The following is a 15,775-nucleotide window of genomic DNA, read 5'->3' on the forward strand; positions in this document are numbered from 1 at the left end:
GTAAAGTAGTTTAATTAAAAGATATATGATTGTGTACAATGTTCGGTAAGATTTGTGTTTTTATGCCTATGAGCTTACTAAGCTTCAATAAGCTTACTTGTGTGTGTTTGATATTTTTTTTATGTAGATTGAATTAAAGTGAAGTTGGTAGATTGGATCAACACAACAAGGCACACTATCCAGATCAATTCCGGTAGTTTTTGTTTTATGTTTAAATATTTATATGGCATGTATAGAGTTTAAATGAATTGAAGTAAAGATGTTATAAACTAGTTAACAATATTTTGTACTAAAACAGTTTTTGGTTAGTAGCAGTAGTTTGACTTTGAAAATTCACCATAAATTATGAAAATCTAATTAGAGGTTGAATAAAATATTAAATTAAATCTTATTAAGTCTAGTTTCTTATAAAATAAATTATGTAAGAAATTGAATTGTAAATCATGAGATATAATAACTTTTGTGAGATAAGGTCAGAGTGATTTTGAGCTCTCCTATTCTGATTTGTAAAAATCATTAAAAATTTTAGAAAAATAATTAGGCATCATACTATATATGTTTGGATTCCTTATTGGGTCTATTTTTAAAAGAAATAAACGGCATGGTTATTTGAATTCTGTACAAGGAGAAATTTGGTTCGTAGTTCACAGGGCTCAGAGTAGCCGAACCCTGAAACATGAGAGATTTTAACTAATAAACTGTACTAATTGGCCCAGCAAAAAATTCTATAAAAAAATTAGTAAGTAGATATATGAGTCTAGATTCGGAGAAAATTTACATATTTGGATTTTGAGTTTCGTAACTTGAGATATGATTTTTTTAGCAACTATGACGCAGTTGGACAGCTTGTCTGGAAAGTATGATATAAATTGTCTGAATTTGGTTAAGTGCTCAAATAAGTGTAGTAGTGCCTTGTGCTCGACTCCGGCGACGGTCTCGGGTAAGGGGAGTTACATGAAATGCTTAGTTTTGCCCTGAAACACAGGGTTCTTGGCAATTGCAACAGCTGACTGATTGTCAACTTTGATCTCTGTTGCTTTAGCTTGACGAGCATTCAAGTCCTCCAACAGCTTTCTAAGCCAAATTGCTTGATTAACAGCCCCAGCAGCTGCAATATACTCTGCTTCAGCTATTGATTGAGCAACAGTTTGTTGCTTCTTTGAGCTCCAGCTAAAAACTCCTGATCCTAGAGTGAAGAAGGATCCTGATGTACTCTTCATATCATCAACTGAGCCAGCCCAATCACTGTCTGAATAACCGACCAGCTTCAGTTCTTCAGCTCTCTCAAACTTCACACCATGGCCTAAGGTGCCTTTGACATACCTTAGGACTCTTTTAGCAGCTTTAAAATGTGCAACATTGTAGCAGTGCATGAATCTCAATAGAAGACTAACAATATAAAAGATGTCTGGCCTTGTTGCTGTCAAGTAGAGTAGGCAACCAACCAAACTCCTATACTCCTTTTCATCTATTCGATCATGCTCATTGATGCTTGAGAGTTTCTCTCCTAGTGCAACAGGAGTGCTAACAGGCTTGCACTTTGACATGCTGAATTTACTTAAAACTTTCTGTGCAAATGCTTGCTGGCTTATGAAAATGCCATGCTCATTCTGATTAACTTCCATACCAAGGAAGTAGGTCATCAAACCTAAATCAGTCATCTCGAACACATCTAACATTTGTTTCTTGAAATCTTCAATCAGCTCACCCTTGCAACCAATAACTAATAAGTTATCCACATAAAGTGAGACTATCAACAAGGTTTCTTTCTCAGCCTTCTTCACATAGAGTGTAGGCTCACTTATGCTCTTCTCAAACCCAAGCTTCGACAGGTATGCATCAATCCTATCATACCAGCCCCTTGGAGCCTGTTTTAGGCTATACAATGCCTTTTTGAGCTTGTAAACCTTGTCTTCCTCACCAGGGACCTTGAAACCCTCAGACTGTTCTATGATGATTTCTTTCTTGAGAAATCCATTCAGAAATGCTGACTTTACATCCAATTGATGCACTTTCCACTGTTTTTGAGCAGCTAAGGCAAACAATAACCTTATGGTGTCTAACCTTGCAACAGGTGCAAAGGTTTCAAAATAATCAACACATTGCTGCTGACTATACCCCTTCACAACTAGTCTGGCTTTATGCTTGTTCAGAGATCCATCTGCATTGTTCTTGGTTTTGAACACCCATTTGACACCTATAATCTTCCTGTTTACCGGTCTATTAACCAGCTCTCATGTGTCATTTTTATGGATCATCTTCATTTCAGCTTCCATAGCCTTCTTCCAGCATTCTTCTTTAGCAGCCTATTCAAATTTTGAAGGTTCAACTATTGCAACATTACATCTTTGATAGATGTCTGCAATAGTCATTGTCCCTCTCATAGGTGCTTCATCAAAATTATCATCAACTGGCCCTTTTTTAGCTAGCTCCAAACTGCTGTCCTGCTGATCTTCATCAGTCAACCTTGCATCAGTATCATTCCAGCTCCATACTCTACCTTCATCAAACCTCACATCCCTACTTACTAATATTTTCTTTGTTGAGGGATCATACACCCAGTAGCCCTTATTAGTGTTTCTGTTGCCAATAAATATTCCTGGAGCGGCCCTTCTCTCGAGCTTGGTTCTCCTCTCAACTGGAATAAGGGCATAGCAAACACAGCCAAATACTGTTAGGTGTGAAACAGAAGGTTTGATTCCATGCCAGGCTTCAAAAGGAGTCTTTTCCTTCACAGCAACGGTTGGCAACTTGTTGAGTAGGTACACTGAGGTATTGACAGCCTCAACCCAAAACTTGTTTGGCAGCTTGCTCTCAAACAGCAAACATCTAGCCATGTCAAGTACTGTTCGATTCTTCCTCTCACATACTCCATTTTGCTGAGGAGTATAGATTGTTGTTAGCTGATGATGAATCCCAGCTTGTTCACACAACTTTTGGAACCTTTCAGACAAATACTCAGTGCCATTATTTGTTTTCAAAGCCTTAATCTTGCAACCAGACTGATTTTCAGCCAATGCCTTAAATTTGTTGAAGGCTTCAAACACTTCAGATTTCTGCTTCAAGAAATAAACTCAGCAAAACCTGGTTAGATCATCTATAAACAGCACAAAGTACTTACTGTCAATTAAAGAAGAGGTCTCCATTGGTCCACAGATATCAGAATGGACAAACTCAAGTCTTTCTCAAGCCCTCCATGCCACATTAGCAGGAAAAAGGCAACCTGGTTTGCTTACCAAGCTGGCAAACCTCACAGACAGTGTCTTTGGCTTCAACTTTTGACATGTCTTCAACCAAGTTCAACTTATGCAACTGATCAAGTGACTTGTAATTCACATGTCCAAATTTCTTGTGCCATAGACTAGCATCATCAATAAAGCTGGTGTAAGCCTTCTTCTCAAGTCGATTGACATTAAGCATAAAGCACCTATCTATCATTGCTACTATGGCCAACTCCTGACCATAAGAGTCTTCAACAATGCATGAGCCATTCTTAAAAGCGAGTGAGTAACCTTTTTCTACAAGCTGACCAACACTAAGTAGATTCTGATCTATGTCAGGCACAAAAAGTACATCAGAAATCACTTTGTTACCTGACTTTGTGTTGATCACCACATTGCCTTTGCCTTTGGCTTCAATCAGGTTCCCATTGCCAATCCTAATCTTTGAGGCAAAACTTCTGTCGAACTCTTTGAACAACCTTTCATCAGCTGCCATGTGGTGTGTGTAGCCACTATCCACTAGCCAGTCACAACTGACCTTGCTCGAGGTTGCAAAACAGGAGGCTGTAAAAACATGCTCCTCTTGAGTTTGAAGATCCTCAGTAGCCTTGGCTTGCATTTGTTGCTGAGCTTGTGCCTTCACTTTATTTTTGCACACCCTCTCAATATGTCCCAGCTGTTTGCAGCTCCTGCACTGAACATCTGGTCTGTACCAGCAGTTCTTCTCCAAGTGTGAAGTCTTCTTGCAGTGAATGCATGGTGGAAATCTATTCGTCCCTACATCTCTCCTTGATTTCTCCCTTCTATCGACCCAAGGTTTCTTCCCCTTTTGACTAGAACCTGAGCCTTCCTTGGCCTTTGTTTGGAAAGCTCCTTCAAGATGCTCTTCCTGCCTGTTGGCCCTCTCAGACAATGAGATGGTTGATAAATCCCTCGAGTCCTCTAATGAATAAATCTTTGACTCAAACTTCTCTGGGAGAGTTGTAATGACATTTTCAACAACTCTCCTCTCACAGAAATTATCACCAAGGAGCCTAATGTTGTTGACTATGGCCATTATTCTGTCAGAGTACTGCTTAATGGTCTCTGACTCTCTCATCTTCAGATTCTCAAAATCCCTTCTAAGGTTGATCAGCTATTGTTGTCTTGTTTTGTCTGACCCCATAAACTCCTCATTTTGTGACAGCCCTAATTTGACCCCAGTCGGAAAGTGGTTTCGGGACCACAAAATCGAGTCATAAAAATAATTAGATGTTATATTCTGTGCTTATTATATGTGAAGGTGCATGTGTGAAAATTTCATGCTTTAATACTGTCATTTGTGAGTGAAATTATTAAATAAGACTTATGTGAAAATTTGTGAAAATAAGATAGGTTATTTTTGTAGTGGCCAAATAATTAATGGTGTAAATAAGTGGATTTGCATGTCAAATTTCCCACTTTAGTTGTAGTGGCCGGCCATGATAATGATGATAAGCAAAATATGTATTATATAATAATATTATAATGGTAATGGCTTAATTTATGAAATAAAAATTAAGTAAAATAAGAAAAGATAATAGAAAAACAAAAGAAAAAAAATGTTTGTTTCATCTTCTTCCTTAGTAGCCGAACCTTAAAGAAGAAAAGGGGAAATAGCATTCGGTCACTTTGAGCTTGAATTAAGCTCAAGAGCATAGAGGGGCAAATTCGGATAAGGGAAAAGAGAAAGTAGTTGAATAGCCGATCCGAGACTGTTTGAAAATATTCGAGGTAAGTTTTAAGTAGTTAAATATATATAATATTCAAAAATGACATGACAGACTATGAGAATTAAGTGTTACTTATCATATATGTACATGGCCGAATGGCAATTTGTATTGGAAGTAAAAGGTGATATGTTTTCATGATCAAATGATAGTGTTAGATGAAAATGAGTAAGATTTTACGTGTAAACTATTATGTATTTAAATGTTAGTGATGAAATGAGATAAAAGTGAATGAAATGTAGGATGATATATTGAATGATGCTTGTACCTAAATTGGTGTGATTGTGTTATATAAAACTTGTTGATTTGAATATTGTGCAGTACTATTCGGGCCTTTGAGCCTAGCAGGCTATAATGCCGGTGAGATATTATTCGGGCCTTTGGGCCTAGCAGGCTATAATGCCGGTGAGATAATATTCGGGCCTTTGAGTCTAGCAGGCTATAATGCCGGTGAGATATTATTCGGGCCTCGAGCCTAGCAGGCAAAATGCCGGTGAATGAATTCGGGTTTTTAAACCTAACAGGCTGAATGCCGGTGATTTGATAAAAGTCTAAAACTAAGATACCTCGTGTTAGAACGACGAATGAATACATTCAATACGTTAAGTTGGCTAGGTACGTATTATGTATTTATATGTGAGTATGATTTAAATTAAATCATAAGAGTATAATTTGATACATATGTGAATACATGATATATTTATATCTATGATTATGATACATTCGGTCAAGTGTGAATGTATGTGAAAATGTTCGATTTATTTATGCCATATGAATTCAGATTAAGTGTAATTAGAATGCTAAGTGTGCATTATATGCTTGTGTATATTCGGCCAATGGTAATAAATATATAGGAAATGACCTTTTGAGAAATTGGATAATTGACGTATAATTGAGTTTGTCTGTTGTATTGCTTAAAACTTACTAAGCTTATGAAGGCTTACTCCTTTTGTTATATTTCTCTGTTTTATAGATTGTTGATTCCAGTTACCTGCTCGGAGAGAGGATTGTCAGCAACTCGTCACATTATCTGTCTTTTTGGTACTGCTATATTTTAGAACTAGTATGGCATGTATAGAATAGACTTAAGTGAATGATATTTTGAAATGTTGATGTATATAAGCCATGCGAAAATGGCATCTTTTGAATGTTTGTATAAAGTTTTTTTGAATGCATATAAAAGTTAATGTTCTAATATCAATGTGATTGTACAAATGTGGTATTTTGGGTTGGTAACACTTCATAACCCATTCCGGCGACGGATACGGGTTATAGGGGTGTTACACCTTTAGCTTCTCTTATGCTTGCTTTGGTGAATCACAAGCCATTATTCTTGTGAAGATCACATCAGAGACCCCATTTTGCAAGCAGGCCATTGCTTTATACTTCTTGGCACACTCTTCAATGTGTTGCCTCATCTGAGCAATGGTTGGATTGGCCCTCAATGGAGGTGGTTTAGCATCATTCTCGATCACACTCCACAAATCATATGCTTGAAGGTATGTCTTCATCTTAACTACCCAAATGTGGTAGTTTTCTCCAGCAAACACATGTGGTGGTGGTGGTGTGAAACTCATCTTTGCAGCAAACAAACAGACTAACAGCTTCTGCTTCTTTTCTCTCAAACACAACCAAGGTCTTCAAAGACTTACGCTCTTCATACCATTTGTTGGATTTTTCACATAGAAAGAAAAATAGAACTAAGTCATCCGGATAAAATATGAAGCTCTTGTTAAAGCTAGATCAACAAAGTAATAATTCCGGATAAAATATGAAATAAGTTTGAGATTCAAAGAAATGAGAGTTGCAAGGAAAGCAACCAAAAACAAATAGAAGTAAAAGGGATGAGAAAACTGAGAAAACAATAATTGGCTATTCTCATTACCTTAATTTCATCAAATGTATGATGTACATATATAAAACTACAACAATATTTTTAACTTGTAGAAGTGAACAAACATTAAATACATCCTAATTATAACCTAGGACCTGTCTAAAACTGGAAAGTACTTGACCAACTTTATCCAGTCAAAAAGTTTTCTGTCAAATCATATACAGGTCGTCTGTTACAAAAACTTACTTCATCCGGATAACATACGTACATTTGTAGTTGCTGTATTTCATCCGGGTAACATACATACTACTGTTTTTGCCACCTTTAACATTATCTTTTATAATTAACTACCCTTTTGATACAATTTTGAGGCTCTTCGATGATGATATCAATGAGTTAAGCCATAGACGGGTTATTTATATGTAATCAATTTTTAGTTCCTACAAATAAAAAATTTACACTATCCATAACTAAAATCATTGGGATGATTTCCTGATTAGGGAGGTTACACCTCTAATATACCCTTACTTTTGACAATGTCAGCAACAAAGAGTTCCTGATTTTAACTGTTCCATAGGTTCCAATAGATCACTCTAAATAGCATGACCCCACTGGGCACCACCGCAAGACATGATCAATGGATACAGATCTATTTGTACAAAATTGGTAACATATCTATCCTAATAATTTCTGCATGCATGTAAGTTATCTTGATTGATAACTAAAAGGTGTAGGTGCAAAAGAGAGATTACCCCTTCAACTGGTTACCCAGTGCACCCACTGCTCCTTTGAATGCCGGTAACAATTTGAACGTGAGGTGAGTTTCTCTCACGTATAAGAATCCAAAAGTTGAATCAGTGAGGTAACAATATCCTTAATAGCGATTGATTGATTTCGATTCAAAAATAAATCAACTTAATAAGCTCAAAAGGATATCAAATGCTAGAATCATTCATAGTCAAGTTATCCGACATGAATTTAGTTTTAAAAGTCAAAATGCATTTATGTTCATCATTTTGAAGCTCGAAAGCAAGTTAAATTAAGCTATGAAAAAGAATTAGTTCCAAAGAAATTTGTGGTGCATTCGAAAATGGATGTTCTCCGTTAAAAAGTAAGGAAATCCGTGACAAGTAAGATGTGTGATGAAAATATAAACTAAAATGCTTGTTGATTGTGGTAAAAATAATATCAATTTTTCAATTAGTAACATTCTTCATCCCCTTTATAGAAGGAATTTGATGAGACAACATTAATAAATTTATATTAATATATATTTTACAAATATTTATACAAGGAATGGTTTTTACTGATAAATTAGTAAGCTTCGTCTATTTCATTTATTAATTGCTTTCGTGATGATGGTTTTTATTATTAATGCATTATATGATTTTAATAATGAACATAGAAATTAGAATTAAAACATGGCAGCAATGAAATTGTTGAAAGCTTGCACATGATTTGAATATAAACAAATGGTCCAAAACATTTTATTTCATTAAATCCATTTGGAACTCAAGCTTTTCTCACCCTCTCTCTCCCCCTATATTATGTATTTATACCAGAATTGGATACAGATTTATAAGCTTATTTAAATTAATCTGCTGAAAGGTGGAGGCCTTGGCATGCCTTGCACGATGTCATGAAGTCAATACACCTTCCGGTAAGTTGTACTCATCCTTGAGGATCGGTTAGGGAAATAACACTAGCATAAAGTGTTGCCCAAGGTAATGCTCGTCCCATATCTCCGACCTCGGGTTCCACATCCCGCAGCTTGTCGAATGTCAATAGGATTGCTGACCGGAGTTGGGGAATACCTATATAGTGTGTCTGCTCACGGCGTCAAGAAGATTGTAGTTCATCCTCTTCTCAGGGCTCCATTTCCCAATGTCCATGCTGCAACAAATCATTATACAACTTATTACTTAAACTCAAGCAAATCACCACATGTATTTGTTATGTTAGAAGCTATACTTACCCCACAGCAAAGAATGAGTAGCCAGACAAGTGGTAGGACTGAATGGCGGTCTCGTGATTCTCAAAGATGATTTCCACAAAGTTTCTGTGTGTCATGTTGAGGACAATAGGTGCCAAAGTTAACTTAGTGTTGTCACTTGGAGGATCATCGGGAATGGTATCATGCTTGAAAACCTTGTCTGCTACGCCATAGTATTCTGCAAGTTTTAGTGGAGTGGTTGGTTCGACATAGGAGACTCCATTAAGAGCATATCGGAGCTTGCCATCTACTATTTGTGCAGTGTTGGCAAGCTTGATGGTACGGGTAATGTTAATGGAACCATATTTGTAGGAGCCCTGAGGATTAGGCCTAGCAGCGTTAGAAGTCAAGTTCCAACGGAAGGTACGAAATTGATTGAGTGACCAAGCCCAACCAACGGTGGTGGTGGCAACTCGGATGAGGCAGCTCCTTGCCATTCTTGTAACGGATGATGCCGATTCTTGTAACCTCACGTTTGGTAAAACGGGTAGAGGCCACCACATAGTAATCCCTTGGTTCTGGTTGGCGATAACAAGCACCTGAAGCAACATCCAACGTGCACATCAAGGAGTCATAGTCATTCGCATTGTGTGGGAACCTCCATCTCAACCAATTTCATGGTGTGGCCTTGGAACCGACGTTCAGAGATGTCTTGATACCCGTATTGCAAATCTGTGACTTATGCGTTTTGCTCGCCTCCATCGTAAACAGAGGTTCATCCTTCCCATCACCTTTCGTAACTTTTCCATTAAGGTGGACACCGTCGCATCTCCCAAGGTTACGACCGCTATCAAGAATCTTCTTGAGGTGGTGTGTCCCTTATTGAAAAAGTCTCCCACTAAGAGAGTATAGTCATCACCGGATCGGTGTAGGGAGCAGGGATGAGTAGGCGGTGTTAACACGGAGGCCACCGAAACCACCAACCGCCTTATGCATAGCAATCACGGATAATAGATGTAGTGCTAATCGATCCTTCACCGGAATTTATAGGTGTAATTCTTCCCGGGGATAGGACGATTGGTTCCCGAACACCATCTTGCCAAGAGTTCTTCCTATGTTGAATGCCGTTCCTACAACAAATCCCATTTCCACAGATAATTAGCTCAATTCTTCACTATCATAATCATATTAATGTAAAAAAGAAAATACTCTTGGTAGTCGCTTACCATGTTACAAGGAATGGCTCATCAAGGTTATTGAACACATTGATCACAATATTGTTGTTGGTAGTAGAGTTAATATTTGGTCACGGAATTGCCCGTTAATAAGAATACCCTTCTTGGCACTCCCAAAGGAGCAATGGTGCCATAGGTGACGTTCCATTCGAAAAAAAAGGTAGGATCTCCACCCTGAACCATAAGGATTGATCCTGCCCAGAGAAATAGCATCGATATTAACATTAATCGAGCCATCTCTTACCCTTTTTTTCGTCAACCGTAATTTATTAATTATCCCCTTCTAGAGGAAGAGGAAGAGGAAGAGGGAGAGGAAGATGATTTGCTTGAGTTGATTTTGAATTGCATGCATACCTCTCCTTTTATACCACACAATCTCCTCATGAATGCTTCTATCTTAATCCCTTAGAATACGCTCATCCATTCATTTATTTCCTTGCTTTTAGCAAATACTGTTTTTAACACTAATCAATTTGATTTTATCATTCTCTTCTTTTCCATCAAGGATTTTCACATCCACTATGCTGATGGCTAACATTTTTTTTAGGGCGATGGTTACTTTGATGAGAGTTTTTATAGTTATTTTCTTAATTTAAATATATAAATATGATAATTTTTAAAATAAATGTATTAAAGTAACATTAACCTCCATTCTTATATAATCGTTAATGCTAGACACTTGATATTAAGTGAAATTTCATATATAATTAAATTATGACCACCATAAAAAGTTCATATTGAATAAATAATGTGAAAAGAAATTTATAATAAACTTTATTCTTTTGGAGAGATTATAACATTATATCCATTTGTGACATCCTATGAGAGAATTTATATTAAATATAGATAAAATTAAAACATTGTAGAGGGTTCAAAGCAAACTTTGCAAATAAATGAACATGATGTATCGAAAAAAGGCAGAGATGAATACTAGAACAGATCCTATAACATTAATTACAGCGACGGGTGATGTTTGATAAGTAAGAGAAAGGGAATTATGGTTGATGATGAGGCTAAACAACAAAAAAAGTTGAAAGAATTTTAGAGAGAGCTTTGAGAATTAGAATACCAAAGTGCCAAAAAGTCACTCAACTAGTTGTGATGGGCTCCTATTTATGCTAGGTATTTAATATGAGTAATGAAATTAGTTTTCAATTGCAATGGCGATAATGGTTAAGACGGGATGGTTAATGACTTTTTTGGTGATGATAATGATAATATTGAAGAAGTGTTCACCATATTTTTTAAAGAAAGGAAAAACACTCAATGTTAGAGGAAAATATTAAGAGGAAACCTCTTAACTACCTTCATATTTAATCTGCCAAGCCAAGTTCTCCGAAAAATCCTAAGAGTGAAGACAACCTGAGAACTCTGTCATATCCCGAGATTATTTCCACTTCTTCTACTTTGGTGAAGCAGTATCTTGTGAAACATTTACCTCGGAACATCTCTTAGAATGCAAGACAATGGATGTTCTCGAACGAGAGTTGTTCATAAATAAGGGTTATTCTTACTTGTTCCAAACAAAAGTTGTTTTATGGCAATGTTCTGTTTGGTAGAGTTTATTGTGAATAATGACTCTTTCGAAAAAAACAAAATTATACTAAATAGAAATTGTTCTAAACATAGTTATACGTGAAACACTATTACTCTAAACAAAAGGTGTTTTGAACTTGATCGAATATCACACACACAGGTATATGCATCGTTACAAATGGTATAAAATATCGATCCCACAAAGAACTTTTACTAATTATAATGCCAATCATCGAAATTTACTTTGATACCTATCCAAATAAATCAATGACTAAATTATATAAAAGAAAATTATAGAGTTCAAATACAAGGGAAATTCAAATAGGCATTACTGTTCTACATCAAAATACCAGTGGGATGGCATGACCCCAATTTGTCTAATAACAATAACGTATCGATTTCTCTAAGGGGTCGACTGAGCACTTTATTCCAAAATCTTGTGAAACTTGTAATTTGGACAATGAATCAGCTACCTTGTTTTTGTCCCTCTAATTTCCATAATATGTTTGTGGTGGCTTGAAAAGTGAATAACAACTCTTTAAGTTTGAGATTCAACTATTAGATTAAACTATTTTTTTTTGTACAAAGGAAGGCTCAACTAGCCATGATGCAAAAAACATTAGAGTGTAGGAGCTAAAAACTCCTATTATCTTCACTTAGCACATCAATTACTCTTAGAAGAGTGTCCTCAAAGAAACCAGCACAAAGACCTTAGTTAAATACATGGATCAGAGACATGAAGATTGTCCAATGTGAGAATAAGGAAGTGGTGAAAGTATCAGAGACTACAGAGTAAGGTAAGTGTTGTTCTGCAAATCCAAATAAAAGTGGTTGGCCAAAAAATATTGATCTGAAAGTGTTAGAAGTTGAAGTGATTCGTTCATCAAGTGAAGAGGACGTCAACGAATTAATTGCAAATCTAGATAATGTGAGTCCAATGTCCTTGGCTGTGATGGTGGCTTTACCTCTAGTGAGGTTTGACCTTTGTTAGGTTGTGATGATCATTGGTGCAGGAGGGCTAGTAGGCATTTGGATAAAAGTGACGATGAAATTTCAAGTAACATAAAGGGTGATAGATGTCGAAACCATTTTTTTGAAAAAACGGGAATCGACTTTGTTTGAAAATGAAAATTAAAACGGGAGTCGCCACCGACATTTATTAGGTGTGATCGGATCACCTTTGTTTTAATAAAACAATTTTAGTTTACTAAAACGGCATTTTAGTCTATGAAATTCAAGAGAACAAGTTCGGGAGTCAGTTACGTGCGAGGAAAGATTGGCACCCTCGACACGCCCAAAATTGGTACCGAATTGATTAGTTAATGTCTTAATGTCGAAAGTTGAAAATCGAGAATGGATTTAAAATACGACCCTTTTTATTAACATAAAAAAATGCTTGAATTAGATCAAAAGATTGCTAAAGATTCTCTCGTCTCGGGATATCGAAGTATCACATCTCGTAAGTTAGGACGCAATACCATGAACTCCCGAGCCCAAGTTTGTCTTTAATTTCAATTAGAAATCCATAAATTTCAAAACTCAAAAGCATATTTGGCTATTTAGAACCAACGAGAAAATCAAAACCCTGTAAGTTAGGGCACAATTCCTCGATGTTCCAAAACGTAAAACATTGCCTCATTTAGAAAATTTCTTTTTGAAATATAGCGCGTATAATGTTTAATAAAGTGCGTTATTCATTTGGATTAAAATAAAACAATTTATTAGATGAATGTAATGAGACTTGATTCATGGGCGATGATATGAAAATATAGTAATGAATATAAGACAAATATACATGGACACTACATTATACAAATGAATAGCAGTAGTGCAAACTTGCGAAATAAACAGATCAAAATTCACATAATGGCAATAATCACACAAGGTACATCATTTAAATATTAACATTAACAATTAAAGACAAATGAATTTAATAATAATTTAAAAGGTATAAAACAAATAAAAATGAATAAGATGTAAAACAATTTTAAAATGAGGTTAAAATAATGTGAAAAGGAGATTTAAAATTGACAATGTGTACAATAATTTACAATAGAGGATATATATATAAATATTAAAATAGGTAATATATATATATACATAATAAATACTATATAAAAAATCGAGAATGAACAATAATAGAACAATTTAATACAAATAAGAGATTTTAAAATAAGTTGTATAAGACAAATTTAAATAAGAATAAGACAAGTTTAAAATAACACATATAAAGAAATTTAAAATAAATATTAAGAGACTCAAAACAATAATATATAAAAGAGAAATTTAAAAAGATAATATATATGAAATTTTAAAGTGAACAACATACAAAATAATTCAAACCAAGTAATACATGTAAAACTTTAAGATAGATAATATACATAAAGATTTAAAATAAATCATATATGGAAGAAATTTAAAATGAATAATATGTAAGAATAATTTTGAAAATATATAATATATAAGAAATATGTATAACAATTTAATATAAGTAATATATGAAATATCAAGGTAAATAATGATAAAATGTTTGCGATAAACAATGAAAGAATTTGAAATCGTCTACATATAAAATAGTATAACAAAATAACATATAAAATTTAAAATATATATATAAGATGGTTTAACATAAATAATGTATAAAATTTTACAATAAATAATAAATAATTTAAAATGAATGACGATAAGGCGAGTTTATAAAATGAATGATGTAAGGAATTTTAAAATCTATATTACATAAAGTAAATTACGAAAGATTTGTATGAATAATTTTAAAATAGATGATATGTATATAAATAAAAGTGTAAAATAAATAATATGGAATAAGTAAAATGGGTTTAAAATAAGGTATAAACATAACTTTAAAATAAATAATATATAAGTTAATTTAAAATAATAAATAAGAAGTTTAATATATATAATATGTAAAAGAATTAAAACTAGAGAATATAAATATATTTTATAATAACGATTCAATATAATATATAAAGAATTATTAGAAATACATAATATGTAATAACTAAGGAATTGAATATATAGCAAGAAAACAGTTCTGAAAGAATAGCAAACATGTAAAAACTTGAAATAAATGGTTTATACACATATAATGGGTAAGGGTTATAAAATAAATAATACATACTTAAGGTAAGTTGAGATAAATAATAACAATTTGAATAAATAATATATTAAAGTGAATTACAATGAACAATAATGATATGAATAAAAAGTGTATTAAAACAAATTAAGATAGATGTAAAGAGAATGAATTGGATAAATTTAGGACGTAATTGAAAGTGAATCAGAACTCAAGGTATAAATTTGGAATAAAAAGGCCAACAAGGACTAAATCGAAACGCGCTTAGACTTGCGAGGACCGAATGGGGTAATATTCCAAGTCTAACGCGCTGCGTTTCGTTTGTTCAGCCCAGGGATCAAATTGAAAATGACATAAAATAATCAGGCGATATTTGAAGAGAAAAAAAAATGCAAATCATGACAAAATCAAAGGTCAGAAAAGGAGGAGGGGCCAAAGTGGGAAATTTCCCATTTGAAGGAAACGCGCGGACCCCCTGGAGGGGGTCGGGTCGCGCGCGAGTGCACCAAAACGGTGCCGTTTCGGCACTTAGTACCCCACACTCAAAACGCTGTCGTTTTGTAAGTGCATATAAGGCCCAATTTTTGTTACAGAATTTATTTTAGCCTTCAAAAAAAAAATGAAACAGACCCTTAAACTCCCTTTCCCTCCTCCATTTTCTCATTTCGGCTAGGGTTTCAACACTCATCATCGCCGCCGTCGTCATGGTTCTTTGAGGCCACCATGGTTCCCACCGTAGACGGTTGTTAAGGGCATGCGAAAAGGGCTTTTCACTTCCGTTCAAGGCGCCCGAGAGTTTATGACGATAGACCCCCTTTTATTTCCTCTTAGAATCGATTTCAACAACGGAGCAGAGGCTCCGGCGACGAGAATCTGGGCTTAGGTAAGTCCCCTTTTCTCTTCCTCCTTATTTTTTGTTATAAAATAAAACTATTAAAGAAAAAAAAGAAATATCAAAGTAAGGAAAACGGAAAGATAAACGAGAAAACGAGATTTAACCTTTGTTTTCTCTGCTTTTTGATTGCTTAAAATCGTGTGTGTTACAATCTTTTTGTGTTTGTGGCTATATAGCCGAATACAAAAATCTATTGTTTGCTACTGTTTTGGCACTGCTTTTGCTTTTTCCTTTCTTTGCTATGTTTGCAGGTCCATGGAGGGTCAATGTGTAACGCCC

At 34.8% G+C, this 15,775-nt stretch overlaps 1 pseudogene; it reads right to left on the reverse strand.

The window, feature by feature from the left end:
- Window positions 1-8,239: 8,239 nt before the first annotated feature.
- LOC108452650 (L-ascorbate oxidase homolog) lies at window positions 8,240-10,325 on the reverse strand (annotated as a pseudogene).
- Window positions 10,326-15,775: the final 5,450 nt, after the last annotated feature.

This window comes from Gossypium arboreum, chromosome 13 (assembly GCF_025698485.1).
Source record: "Gossypium arboreum isolate Shixiya-1 chromosome 13, ASM2569848v2, whole genome shotgun sequence".
Classification (NCBI taxonomy): Eukaryota; Viridiplantae; Streptophyta; class Magnoliopsida; order Malvales; family Malvaceae; genus Gossypium; species Gossypium arboreum.